Source organism: Scomber japonicus, chromosome 24 (assembly GCF_027409825.1).
Source record: "Scomber japonicus isolate fScoJap1 chromosome 24, fScoJap1.pri, whole genome shotgun sequence".
Taxonomy (NCBI): Eukaryota; Metazoa; Chordata; class Actinopteri; order Scombriformes; family Scombridae; genus Scomber; species Scomber japonicus.
In genome coordinates this window covers 9,626,737-9,641,338 of record NC_070601.1, presented here as the reverse complement: position 1 = coordinate 9,641,338, position 14,602 = coordinate 9,626,737, and the positions used below count along the sequence as shown (strand labels likewise).

General features: G+C 44.1%; 1 protein-coding gene across 3 annotated transcripts in view; it reads left to right on the top strand.

Moving 5' to 3' along the window:
• The window catches only part of raph1b (Ras association (RalGDS/AF-6) and pleckstrin homology domains 1b), a 39,801-nt gene that overhangs the window by 5,686 nt on the left and 19,513 nt on the right, over positions 1-14,602 (top strand). Inside the window, exons 1-2 of one of the 3 annotated variants that reach the window (XM_053314362.1) lie at positions 5,443-5,515; positions 6,075-6,154. The exons of 1 other annotated variant lie outside the window; for it this stretch is intronic. The gene's annotated coding sequence lies outside the window, so the exon portion shown is untranslated. Of the gene's footprint in view, positions 1-5,442; positions 5,516-6,074; positions 6,155-14,602 lie in introns of those variants that run through there. One more of the 3 variants, XM_053314361.1, reaches the window with a different exon arrangement.

Sequence of the window (14,602 nt, the reverse complement as noted above, 5' to 3'; positions counted from 1 at the left end):
TGCTCTCTGCCACACAGGGGTGCAGTTAATCATACAGTCAGTGTGATCAACACCTGTGACCACCACAATAGAGCTTTGAGGCTGATTTTTTTTTTTTTTTTTTAAAGATAAGTCACACCGAGTCGAGTAATCGCCCTGAAACTGATCTTAGCACTAAAGGGTGGAATCTCATCCCAGTGGGAATTCTCGTCTAGAATTCCAGCAACCACATCAGGTATCGGCGGGGAGAGCACAGAGGCGGTGATTTATGGTATCGAGTTTCGTTCTCTACCACACCTGCCTTGGAAATCTGCAGCAAAGTCCTGTTAAAGCTCCACCACAACAGTCACGGGATGGGTTGTTGGATGGGACGGCCTGTCTGCGTGGATGGACAGACTGTAGAGTGAGCTGCTACGGATAATGGGTCTTTGACATGAAGATGGGACATGAATTGCTCGAGGCAAGCAGGAGTGCTTCAGAGAGAGTCTGTAAAAGAGAACACAAAGTGCCAACTCAGAGGAAACACACATGTGCTGTTTGGCTGCTATAAAAAAAAAATTCATTATTGACTGGGGGGTGATGTATGATCTGCCTGGCGTACGCATTACATATGGAGAGGAGAAAGTGGATTTATTTCCTACTCTCTGTATTGCTTTCACATGCGCTCTTTGGCGTCCTTAATTGAATTATCCTGAATGGACAAGCCTTTGCAGCAGTACAGCAGCAGCAGTGGTTGCTTTTTATCCTGGGAGAAACATCAACACCACTAGTTCCTGTGTCCTCTTTGCTTCTCCGTCTGATCAGAGTTCAGCTAGTTCTCATGAAACCATAACAGTAGTTTCCGTGTCTGTTGTTTATGTGCGTGTGTTGGCCCGGGGTCGATGTGTTTGTTTGCCTTCTTGCGGTCTCTGTTAACACTTAAAGCCCGTCGTGCACAGCCTTTTGAGAGACGCACACAGATGCATACGCAGCAGTGTGTGCCACCCCCCCCTCCCCACCCCGCTGTGAAATGCCTGCCTCTCGGCCTAACGTGTTTAGATGGCCCCTGTTTAGATGTGGTTGTGCATTGACCTGTGGGTTACATTCCAGTCAAATCCAGCGAGGATTCCGTTTTATAGCATACACTAACAATAGTGGCATTATAAAACAATCAGAGAAAGTCACGGATGATGGTGATTACAGAGTTCTTTCCGGGTGTCTCTTTCAGGGAGGTTAGCATCATATTTTGTTGTAGGGGGTGTCATGTTTGCATGTGCGGTTTCAGTGGCGGTGGTGTATGTTTGAATCGTTGGAACAAACACATCTGGGTCCACGCATAGAAAATAGATTCCAGACCTGACCCTCACGCTGGATTTAAGTTGTCACCCTCTTGAATTGCAGCTCCAGAGAGGCCTGTACAGCGAAAGGAGAAAACGGGCGCACCCTTACATTATTTAAACGTTCCAACTGTTTCAAGTGTTCAGTTCAAGCCACGAACTAGCAGTACACCAAAAACTGGGGCTGAACAGGCTTGTTTTGCCATTAAATATGCACTGCAGCCTACTTTCCCCTCCTCAGATCTGTAGCTTTTCACTCTCACCCGTAATCATGTCATTTAGCCCGGCTCATGTTTGTAAGAAAGTAGCGACACCATGCAGGCGGTACTTAAGCGTGCGGTGAAACCTCGAGGAAGGGAAACAAGAGGGGTTGGAAAGCAGCCCGTCCCCCTGTCGCATCGCCAAGAGCCACAAGGGTCACCACACATCACACACGTCACTTGCAGGCCTGCTGGCATGTCCTCCAGCTCCACGACCTGAGCTGGCTGCCAAAAAGACTCGGGAGGGAATTGGAAGAACACCTGTGAAGGGAGGAAAGGGGTGAAAAATGGGAGTTGCTGAGGGTGAAGAAGTATCAGATGGAGGAGGAAGGGAGAGAAAAGCCAATAAAAAAAAAGTCCTTCGGTGCAGCTGATGTCATGTGAAATACAGCGGTTTGGAAACACTGAGGTCATTCTTCGCTTCTCTCCTCGTGTCCTCCGCCAACGTCTGGAAGTCACACTTCACACTTGGCTTCGAGCTCAGCATTCTGAATTTACTGTACAGACTGATGCTGGCTGGCTGCGCCTCTTTCTTCTTACATTAGGGTTCGTGTAGGACAGTGCAGGAATCTGGAGTAGCAGCAGTGACCTACAATGCAGAGAGAATCCAAGCGAAAGCAGCCGTGCTCACCGCCGTGCCAGTGGATTGACACATTTTTTGTGAGAGAATCCCTTGACAGTCACTCAAACCTGCAGGCTTAATCTCATAAAATAGCTGTGTGTGTGAGCACGCTTGTGTGGCTGCCTCTTGCTAAATCTCATTGACTAATACCCCAGCAGCTCTGTGAGTCAGCCCAAGCTTCTATTGACTGCCTCTCTGGGTTAAGTTAGTGGCTGAGTAGCTTGCTAATCTCTCTTTGCTCCACTGATCTTCACTCTCTAGTGATTCCTGATTATCTGACCCACGTGCCACACAGACAACCCAACCCTGTGACTCAACTGAGATTGAGTTTGGCATCACGACTGGCTTTTGGGCTACTGGCATATTTGTGGTCAGTCAGCTTGACCCCCTCCTCGCCCCTCACCGCTGTCACTGAATCCCGTCTGGGGATTATTGGAATAAAACAGTGTGAAAGAGAAGTGAGATTTCTGTCTTTTAAGCTGATAAGCTGTGGAGCAAGCTGTGCCAATGATGAGTTTTGTGAGTTGAGCAGAGCGATTTCTTGTGCAGTCAAAATGAAACCAGTGCACATGTGTTCAAATGATCTTGACACAAAGGACTCTTTTGATCCAGCGCACGAAGAACAGGTCCAAGTGTAGACTAACACAAGAGGCATTTTATCATGGAACTCTGTATGTGTGTGTTACATTACCCATAAACCCCTGCTGGCAGCCGACCAGCCAGTGGGACCTCCATCAGATCCCACTGGCCATCGTGGGAACATTCCTGACGCAGCATTATTCCGTAATTCCCACCATGTGTGGTTTTTCCAGAGCAGAGTGCTCGCTGCACGGACCGTGGAGAATCCCACTGAGTGGAGGAGATCAGCTCCTTGTAATCATAAGCAGACTTCAACATGTGTGTTTGTGTGTGGGGTGGGGGGACAACAAAAGCAGTGTGTAAATGATAGTTCAACAATAACTTTACCACAGGTTAAAGCTCCACCAAGACAGCAGTTTGTTTTGACTCTGACAGCACCCGATGTTTGCATTGAATCACTGAAGAGGTCGCTGCTCAAGGACAGAGGCTTTTTGAGTTGCACTTGACTTAAAAGTAATTCACTGATCAATATTAATGCACACTCTCAGCGCGAATCAGCTTTGTAGCGAACCATCAATCAGCTGACTGATGGTTTAGCTCAGTGCCTTCACAGGAGCACTCAGGGTCACTGCTAAGGCCTTATCTGGCTCTAGAAGGAGATTAAGATGCTGCTGGGTACATTTCTGATCAATAACTCCCCTGCAATCTATACATTGTTCTCTAGATAATAGGTCAATGAGGAAGTGTATCCATTCTGTGTTGTGAGTCAGAGGTCACCGCCAGATTATCGCACTGGATGGTCTCCGCCTCGCCGTGTTTCACAGCACGCATGATAAATCACATTTTTGAGATGTTATCTAGTCATGTGACACAAGAATGAGTAGAATGCATCTTTAATCATTAATCTGGAGTCTCTGAGTCATGATGGGTGGTGCGTCTTCTTTTCTGTGCCAATGTAGTTCCAAGCAGACTTCACACTGTTTATGTGATGGTGTATACTTGTTATGATCTTAGATTGTAAGTAAATTTAATATACTGTAGAGTTTATTTTTCTAATTTTATGTATTCAGATATGTAAAAATGCCATATGTGATGTTGACTATCCAACTGATAATTTAAGATATAGCGTTTAATCAAATCTTTTGAAAATGGTAGAGTAGAATAGATGACTATAGTATAAACTGTTGCAAAATTAGAACTAAATAACATCATTGAATACAGTATAAGTGAATGAACACTACATAAATGCCTAAGGGCATACTGTAGACTGATCTGCCTAGTTAAATTGGTGTGTCACTCTGAGCAACAAAATCTCTGTGTGGTGGCTTGTGTGTCATATTTGCTTTTCTTTCATGTGTGTTTGGTCATGTAAAAGCTATATTACATTACATGTGTTAATATTTATGATGATGACTAAATTCACAGATTGGAGACACATGTATCCAGCTTTTAGCTCCGCTCGACGCCTGCTTACTCATTTTTCTGTGTTTCCCCTACAACACAATCATGTCTTTCTTTTCCTGTGACATCATCGCCCGGTTGCCCGACCCTCCTTCCCACTTCCTGCCCCGACAGGAAACGAGCTGCCCTGAAGGACTGCACTTAATGCGGGAAGTGTGGGTGGACAAGGACACACCTGTATCCACTACATAGGACCCTGTGTTTTCCCCTTTGGTCTGTTGTTGAAGTGGGGTGCTAATGGAAGCCACAAAAACTTACTGTTGTACACAGGGTACGTTTTTGGGCAGTTGTGTGTGTGTGTTTTAATAGTGCTCATGGAGTCCATGTTTCCAGGACATGTTGCTCTAAAGCCCTCACACGGGTGTACAGAAGTATTTCTACTTCTCATACCTAGAAGCTATGTACCAGAGCCATTCCCAGAACCATTTCCCTCTCAGAATATACAAAGAAACTGAAAAGGAAAATGTACAGTATGTCAGAAATTATTTGACTTGAGTCATTTTGAATGGACTTTTTTGTTTTCTTCCTCTCTGTGCAACCAGCTCTTTGGTCATGAGTTGCTAATGTTTGTCTGTGCATGTGTCGCAGCCCTACCTTTGTTTTCAGGCTGGGAGCAGCTGCCCCGCCGGCCCTCGCGCTGTTGTGACTGGAGCAACTGTGCTCCTTGCAGCTGCACAGATCCATGTGTCACTACAACACCTGTTCAATGGCCTTGTGTTGACTGAGCCATATCACACGTTAACTGTTTGCAAATTACGCCAGAAAGATGGGTGGAGGCCGTGGGGGAAGGCAGGCGGGCGACCTGTAGCCAGAGCAGGCAATTGTGTGTTTTAGACGAACACACAAACTTGTGCTTTTCATGATACTCTCTCCCTGCCGCAAGGAGCCTGTTTGCTGTGAAAACATACACTCACATTTTTATTTTGGCCACATGCTGCGGGGGGGAACAACAGTTGGTGCAGACAAAAAACGAAGGAACAGCTGAGGCCAGCGGGAATAGCTTCCTAGTAGTTAGCCACAACATCAGCTGCCTACCTCTCTCACTTAGACACACACACACACACACACACACACACACTAAGTAAACAGACACTGGCCAGCTCAGCATGTTTAAGCTACAACCCCAGGAGCCCGTATAACATTTTATCACCAGATTAGGATCCAGCAGGTTATTTGAGATGAAATAAGGTTAGGCTAGTATGAGTCAGCGCTGATGAGTGTGAGTCGGTGATTCGCTGAAATGCTGGATGCTAGTCAGTAATACTGGTAGAGACCGGTGAGTCAAAGTCGATATACAAGTAAGAGTTTTTACAAGGTTTTCTGCTCTGAGTCATGTTGGGAAATGATCAGCCTGCGGTGGTTGTCATGTTTAGTTGGGTTGGCCTCTCTGTGTGTGTGTGTGTGGGTCTGGAAGGCTTTGTAGTCAAATGAAGAAGGCCTGTGCAGCTCAAATGTCACATTCTTAATCTCGCAGTAATGATGAAGAGAGTTTCTAATGAAGGGAGAGTTGTGCTTGATTGCTTTCAGAGCTTCGCGATAAGTGTCTTACGGGCTGTGCGTGTCATTTCGTATGTGCTTGGTTAAGTCTCCCGCTCAAGCACCCTCCATAGTTAATCCTCTGCATTCTTGTGACAGTGAAATGGGTCTGCTCTCCTCCAGCTGCCAGTTGCCAAGTTCCTGAATTCTCCCGCAGTGCATTGAGAACAAACAAAGTCGATCTATAAGTTTGAAATTTCACCGACTAATGGCCTCGGGTGAGGTCAGCAAAAGGGGAGGATTGTGTTTTACCACTGCAGCCACAAAAATAGACAGTAAATCATATCTGATGGATTTTGTTCTTTTTTTTCTGTTTTCCAGGGGATAAAAGCCCAGTGACAGATTGGAGTGGAGTGGTGCTTTCATCTGACCTTTAACCTCAGTAGGAAGAAGGAAAAGAGGTAAGAGTTCCTGTAAATGGTGCCATTGCTTTTGTGGGCAATAAAAAGGGGAAAAACTGCTATTGACGTTAGTGCCAGGAAGCGTTTCGCAACAAATACCACAGAGACTGTTATTTTGGCTCAAGTAGCTGCTGTAGCAAGCTAAGTTAGGTGGTCTCAAATGCTGGTTTTATGGCATCGCCCCCAACATGCATGTCTGAGGCATCATGTGCTATGTCTGTCACCTCACCGCTTTACATTTTTCGGTATGTAGAATCACCAGTTGACAGAGTTGATCCATGTTTTTGTTGTTTGTCGTGAAGAGGAGGAAAGAGCTGGTGGCTTCACCCCCCTAAAAGCCTCAGTCAGAAGTCCTTGTAAATCAAAGCCAAATGAAAGAGGAGTCAAGCCTCTGAGGATCCTGTCAGAGGGAGACTCTTCCTCGCCGAAGGAGATAATTCCTGACTTAAGTGGAACCATGTGAGGCTGAACCATGCCTGTGGTCTGTCGTGAAAGAGAAGCTCCTTTCTGTGAGCCTCTATTCTCCCTTCTCTCTCACTATCACAGATCTGCGTTGAATTTGGAAGCCAGAGTCTCAACGTTTCCACCGGTATTTGTACAAGCGATGGTTATTTTCACAGATCAAGTGATTGCATAGCACACTCATTTTTCACATTGATCGCTCGCACGACAAGGAAATCTGTTTTTGCTGTGCTGTTTTTCGCCGTGTGGCACCGCTGTTTTTCCTATGAATGGTTCAGCCTGTTGTTAAGAGATACACCGACTTTTATCCAAGTAGTAATCTATTGATCTATCGCCGTCTATCACTCCCTAATTTATACAAAGATATTGCTTTTCCATTCATGACTGGGAATGAATACAACGCTCTTATTCATGTTTTAAAAGTTATAGACCTGGCTTTGTTAGTTGGAAAATACAGTATAGGTCTGGTCAAAGTATTTAAAAATGAAAAATGCCTTGAAAAAACTCTAATGGGGGGAAAATGTCTATGGACAAAGGCCCAGACGTACACTGGGCTATTTTCATTTTGGAAACTAAACCCCATGATGTGTAAAAAGGCCTAAATGTGGAAGGAGATGGAGCCCAGGGCCTGCTCTGTCTGGACTTTACTGTTCCAGGAAGTAGGGATGCATGTGTGTCAGTGAGGTTTATAGCTGTGTGTGTGTGTGTGTGTGTGTGTGTGTGTGTGTGTGTGTGTGTGTGTGTGTGTGTGTGTGTGTGTGTGTGTGTGTGTGTGTGTGTGTGTGTGTGTGTGTGTGTGTGTGTGTGTGTGTGTGTGTGTGTGTGATGGGTTTTCAGATGATGAGGGGGGGTTGACATCTGGGGATGCTTACTAACTTTGACACTCAGCTGTTGACATTGTTCAACATGTACATCACACATGCAGGATGACGGTTTACATGTTATTGTGGTGTGATGCGGATGTCATAGCAACCACATGTCCTTGAAACTAACTCCCCCGCTGTTTCAGAAGGTTTACAAGTTGCAACCACAACACATCTTTGGGAAATGGAAAAAAATACCAGATAACAAGAAGCTTTTCAGCAGCAGGCAATCAGTGGCCGGGGGGCGGGGGTTATGGGGTGAAGCACTGAGCGAGGGGGAAGATGGGAAACGTAGTGCGCTCATGGAGAAAGGCATTCCCAGCTGCTGGTGGCATGTGCGTGTGTTTCTCTTTGCCTTTTAGGTACAGCACATTGCACATGGCCGGCTTGTTGCAGGAAGAATGTGTTGTTCATGCACTGGTTATCCATCTGTGTGTGTGTCTGTGTGTGTGTGTGTGTGTGTGTGTGTGTTTTGCTTGTCCAGTATGTTATACCTACTGTGCTTTGTATCCCCTAACAGGTGGCAGATGTAAACCTCCTGTTCTGCTCAACCAAGCGACAAAAGCATCACGTTGGCACCATGATGTTTTTTTATTATTATCTAGAATAGATGATAACAGGTTGAGAGGGAGTTTGAACATTTTCACAAAAACAGTGGCATGCTTGAATTTTTCACTCAAGAGTGGAAGACATTTCTAAAAGCTGACATTGATATGGAGCCAGCCTTGGCTACTGGGTGTGGTTTTTTTGCCCAGTGTCCTAGATACAACCAGAACCCATTTACCTACATACTAAAAGTTACAACAGCTTCTTGTCAGGTTATAGATTTATACATGACCATGCAGAAAAATAAAGGCTTGCATTACGAAGCACTTTAATTGCACAAAAAGAGTTTCTCATTGTTTTTAATGTCTCCCTGCTTCTTTTCAGCAGTCAGCCTCTGTTGTCTGCTGCTGCAGTGCTGCATCATGTTTTAAAAAGTGTGTGTGTGTGTGTGTGTGTGTGTGTGTGTGTGCCTACTGCAGCAGACCACCTGAGCCCCTTTATGTGTGTATACGTACAAGTGTGTGTGTGTGTGTGTGTGTGTGTAACCCAATCTCCTGAGGGGCAGGGACAAGACTATTGATTTCACATTTGGACTGCTGCCCCCTGAAGCAAGGCAGGGAAGCTGACACATCCTCAGAGAGAGGGAGAGAGAGATAGAGAGAGATCACATGTGTGCTGCTTGATTAGCATGCCTCTACATTTGAAGTCAGCCATTTTTCCCAACACACACCTCTATTTTTTGCATAACATGACGTAGTGGGAAATTAAGAAGAAATCAAGAGAAACGTCAGATGAATTTGCTGTTGTTACATGAACAAGCAGATGGAGTCCCCGCGGTCCGCAACGTGGAAACATCGCATCAATATGTTAGTTATTACTGAGGATCTAAGCCAAGCTGACACTGGAGCCTTGTGATCGCTGCATGTCTGTCTTGGGTCCGTTGTTGAATCTTCACAACTACCGCCCACCAGCATGACCGTGTGTTTTCATGCTCTTGTATCTATTTCTCCTGCTCTCTCCATCTCTATCCTCATCACCCCCCCCCCCCCCCCCCCCCGACTCCCTTTCCATCCTCCTCATCTTTCTCCCCTCTTGTCCCCCATCTCTTTCTCGGCCCCTTCCTAATTGGCTGTATAAGCCACAGTGGCTCACTGTGTCACGCCACGCTTGAGTGAGCTCGTGTTGTGTGTTTGTGTTTGAGTTCCACCTCTGCTAGCAGGCTGTTGGTCGCACTTGACTAATGACACTGGAGCTGTTGTTTTGGCCATCAGGCCCTCCCATTTATTCACAACCCAATAGCCGGCTCCCTCCCTCTATTATTGTACCTATCCATCACTCCTGCCTCCCTTTCTGGCCTGCTACACATCTCATCTCTCTTCCCCTATCAGTCCCTCCCTGTAATGCTCTCTCTCCTTGTTTATTTGACATGTGTCAACTTTGTTTTGTTTATAAATCAGCAGGAAACAGCTGGCTCTGTGTAAGTAAACATTAACATTAAAGCTGCCATGCTTTGGCAAAGGGGTGGGCAACATTTAAGATAATATCATGGTACTGATATATTTCTTAATATTCATAGAGAACATGATGAAATACTGGAAAACACAATTACGTCAGCATAGACCCGTATTCTGCAGAAGATAAATTAGCTGTTATGTTGACATTTTCTGTCTGGGAGAGCTGATTAACCCCCCCAAAGCAAAGCTGGCAGCAGTTTTACTTTCATTATGAGGCCAGATTTCTTGTCGCTGTGGAGTACATGAGTAAACAGATATTATAAATATATAATTCAATATGATATGTGAGTGGTGTAAATATCATAATATGGCAATGTTTTTTTATCACTTTACTGTTTGTATAAGTATCATCATAAACAATATATTCCACACCCTGTTTTGGTGCAACCACTTTGGTTCACAGAAACTTAATATTGAAATGATGTTTGTGACCAACCAACAGAAATGAGACATTTACAGTAACCCAGTGAAGAAATTACTTTTAATAAATATATATATTTTTTATCTATAATTATCAAATTATATCTTCTTGGACAACCTCCAGCCTTATTCTCACTAAGTGCCACTCAAACAATTATACACTTCTATCTTGTAGTCGCCAACTTTCACCACAGTCTGCTATCAATTACACGGGAAAAGTTTGCGGTTAAAGTGCAAAACCTAACCAGAAAGTATAATGTTAATGATTGCATTCGTGGACCTGTTTTGTTGTGTGGTGCTGGATTTTTCTTACTTATGGCCAACGCTGATGTCCCTGCAGAGCGGTTTCTAAATAGACAGTTAAGACGTCTCAGAATCTGTCAAAATTACAGAGCTATAGAGTTTCCATTTAGCTCTTTCTATGAGTGAATATACCAGAAGAAATCCATTAAAGAGGAGGAGGAGGAGGAGGAAAAAGCAGCCAGACACCAGCCTCAACTGACCAGAATCCAATGCAGTAACAAGATATGTAGTATTATCTGTACAAGAAGTGTTATATGTACATTCTATATTTAATTATCATATGAAAATCTTTGGTTTTGCTGTCCTGAACACCTAAGTAGAAAGGTTTAGGGGAAATACGTAATATGTCTGTATGAAATCTCTTTGCTTTGCCATAGAGCACATAAGTGTTTACTGTTGCAGGAAGAACAACATTATGTAATTTTTAGAATCAGACATCAGTGGTCACTGCAGGTCAATTGAGGTTGACAAGCAAACCGCACCCAGTTAGATGTTAGCTGACTAGCCGCTCCCTTGTTCAAAGACTTCTTTTTAGTCAGTTTCCGCTTTCCACTTTTAACTAACACATGTCTGTTTGACTCTGGTGGCGTGACGTTAGTTTCTGGTCTCGCATGCTCTTCTCAGCAGGCTGTGTGTGGAGAGAAGGAGGGAGCCTGGAGTCAACAAGGAAAAAGGCAAGGCAAGGGAGGAAAGAAGGGATGGGAGCGGAAATGAGCAAACAACCGCAGACTTTGCTCAAAATAGGAGCCTTGAAATAACAACTATAAGATTGTATCTGTTTTATATTTAAAAGGGCATTTAAAGGAAGCATTAGACAGCAGCAGTAAATGCTTTGTTCATCCCTGTCAGGCACCTTCCTGCCATAAACAAGATCACAAGACGGGCTCTAAACTGTATATTGGACGCAACCGCTTCCGTGTGACATCAATTATGATATGTCTGCACTTGGCACTTCAATGTGTTTTTATGTGTTCATAGGCCATGAAGGCTGTGATGACAATCAGACACATGTATTTGTAATAGGTGATTCACAGTCTGTCAGGCTAGAGGCACAGTTCACACCAGATGATGCGTTCATGTGTGAGAGAGAGAAGGAAAGAAAGGAGGTCAGGAAGAGAGAAGAGGTGAGGTGATTTATGCATTTTGTGTTTTTTTTTAGAGCACAGCAGATGGTAAGTTGAGTATTTTGCTTCATATGCTTCTGTGTCTTTACATCACATTTAGGGCAGGGGCTAAGCTAACTTGAAAGATGGTCGTGTGAAACATTATACAGTATATGAGAACATTCATTTGTTTATTCAAATTAAGCAGCAGTCTCTGGAGCCACTAGACAGCTGGATTTTAAATGGGAAGCTGTCACCAGGGAATTTACAAAAAGATATTTACTGGTATTTATATTAAAGAAACACTGGAACATAAAGCAGCTCTGCTATTGAAGGATAAAAGGGTCAATTATGTACTTTTACTATTTGACCCTTCAAACATACATAATCACCTCACTTCCTCTCAAAGTCATGCACATGCACCATTCCCTCTCGGTGTTTCTCACACACATTTTCCCCAGAGTAATTCAGCAGCGTTTTAGAGTGTGTTGGCCCTTTACTAATGATTGCGTCTGGAGCTATTCCCAGCCACGGGTATGCTAAATGTTTTAGTTCTGTTTGAGCTTTGTCTGCATCTGCTCCCGGAGAGCCAGCGTGAGCGTTTGTGTGTCCCACTAAACTCTCAAGAATTCCCACTTTCTATTTGCAGCCAAGACCCATAAGAGTTCACTGAGTTTCTGTAAGTGTCCTGCTATTTGTCTGACTCCACACACACACTCATCTTTTTCAGTTTTTCCTTCGCTTCGGTGGGATGAAATGATGCGTCGAGAATATTTTTAGAAGAGAGGTGTCAGATATTTGTGTATAATTATCTTTTTATGATGACAGTCGGAAAGAAAAGGGCGAGAGCTGTGAGAAGGGGGAAAGGTAGTTTTGGAGTTTGGTGTGTAATTCAGTTTTTCCGAGGTGGAGAAGAGAGCCAAAGGACTGACGCTCTCATACGCAGAGAACATGACTAGGTGGAGTATTTGGTCCGAGAATAGTGTATTTTAGCAGCGCTCAATGGAAACACCCACTTGGTCATCACAGCTTTGGTCCACATCCCTGCCCTCCTACTTCCTGTGTGATTGAAATATGAAAGGATTCATTTGTAACTCAAATGTTGGGAGCAGTTCATAATTTGAATGTGAACGGGGAACAGAGCAGCCATCACCGACCTGTCATCCTTTCCCTTTGTGGATTCAGTTAGCCGCTTTGTTTGTTGTTAGAAAAATGAAAGTAAGCCAGTCCAGTGAAGAAGATTCAAACATTCATTTGAATAATATGGAAAAAGAGCAGAACTTTGACACGCACACACACATACAGGAGGTTACTTTTTAATGAATAGAAGAAAAACTGGGTAGAAATAGAACCACCCTGTAAAGTGCTTTTTTGAGTGTGTTTGGGTTGATGTAATGTTTAAGGAGGGTGATACAGTCAGAATGTTTGCAGCTGGCTAGTGTTGATATGAATCTACTTCTAAGTAAAAAATATTACAGTACTTGTAAACTTACCCGAAATCGCAGCAGCTGTGTGCATCCACCCAAGATTCAGCTTAATGTGAACCAAATGAACAACAGCTCTCTGTCCCCATCATGCAAACTGAATTAAGGCATAGCAAGCTACGGAGACCTAATCTGACCTATGATGTCATGTCTCCTTTTTTCTGTCTGTCACACCCAAATACTTGCGTGGTTTTCTTTTCTTTCCGCCTGTTTTTTTTTTTTTTTCTTCCTTTACCCTCTTTTTCTCACTGTCACCACACAGCAAGGAGATACAAGGCCTTTTCCCTTACTGATGTGTTTACGTTCTCATCATGTTTTCATGAGTTTCCTCCAGGCACTCCGGTTTCCTCCCAACCCAAAGACAAAGACGGTGGCCTCAAAGCTGGACTTGGTCCCAAATATTTAGCACAGGTCAATTACTGAGAGTGTATTCCCCAACAAGAACTGATACAATCTAATGAACTTCAAATGTCTCTGTCACTAACCCGAAGGCTTGCCTGCAGTCTGCAACAACTTCATTTGTTTGTCACATTCGGCGCCAAAATGGCCCCTGGTCATCGTCTGTTATCTCAAGTCGTGTGACGGAAAATGGTGACAAGGAGTCAGAGAGTTCACTTTTGAACCAATATGGCGGTTTGTTTTCTAGCCTCAAGTGATGATACTCATTCTCAATCACTGACCTACTTTCTATAGACTATAATCCTGTTTTTAGGAACTTCTATGACTTCTTTGCATGCTTTAGGTCTGATATGTCTCTAGCCACTTGGTTGAAAATGTGCTAATTTTATTCATATTCAGTAGGTCAGCAATTGTCTCAGAGTTTGCTATAATGAGCGCAAACTATGGAAAAGTCTTCTGTTCTCCTCTTTTCATGAGCAACTCAACATCTAGTCTTCACACCGCTCTCATTTCCAATCCTCATGACACTCTGATATGAATGATTTAGTCTAAAGATAGACATGTCCTCCTCCTCCACCTCTTCATCCTCCTCAGCACCGGATGCTCGCTGTACAGAGATCCAATCTTCCCAGAACCCACTTTTCATCTTCCTCCTTTGCTCCTTCTCTGCACTCCTCATCTGCCTTTGCCGGCACTGCGGCATCAGCTTTGTACTAGTGTTTACGAGGGCCAGAGAGAGAAAAAGGCTGCAGAGAGATACTCCACTGGGGAAGACCTCTGACCTTTGACTTTTCACGCTAGACCTCTGAGCCACCAATACAGACAGATGAGTGCCGGTCATGCTTAGACAAGAGGGAGGAACCCTGCAGTATCAGGAGGGGGGTGCAATGGCACACACACACACTCAAAAACAGCTTCCTCCTATCCCTGTCTGTCTCTCAGGTCATGCTCCATAAGCTTAAAAGCAGGGGCCTTGTGGTAATTCACTTAAACCTGCAGCAGCATCTGCCATTGAAGCTCTTGAATCCATTAGAATGACACCAGCAGAGTTATTTTCACCATGCTTTTTCTTTTATTTTGTATGTGTGTGTCATTTTTCTGTTTTCATTTGAAGTCTTCAAACAGTTGGAAATATTATGCATCCACAGCAACCTGCAAATTTGTGTGTATAACTGCAGTATATGTGCAGGACTGCAGGCTCATCGCTGTTTAAACACAGCTGTTAAAAGAGTCCTGCAGTGCGACTCGCTCTCATGTATTTACATATGGAAGCAGCTCAGAGAATATATGCTGACACAATGCAGGCTCCTCTTCCTGTTTGCCTCCAGCCAGTCATGATAGCCATGATGTCATG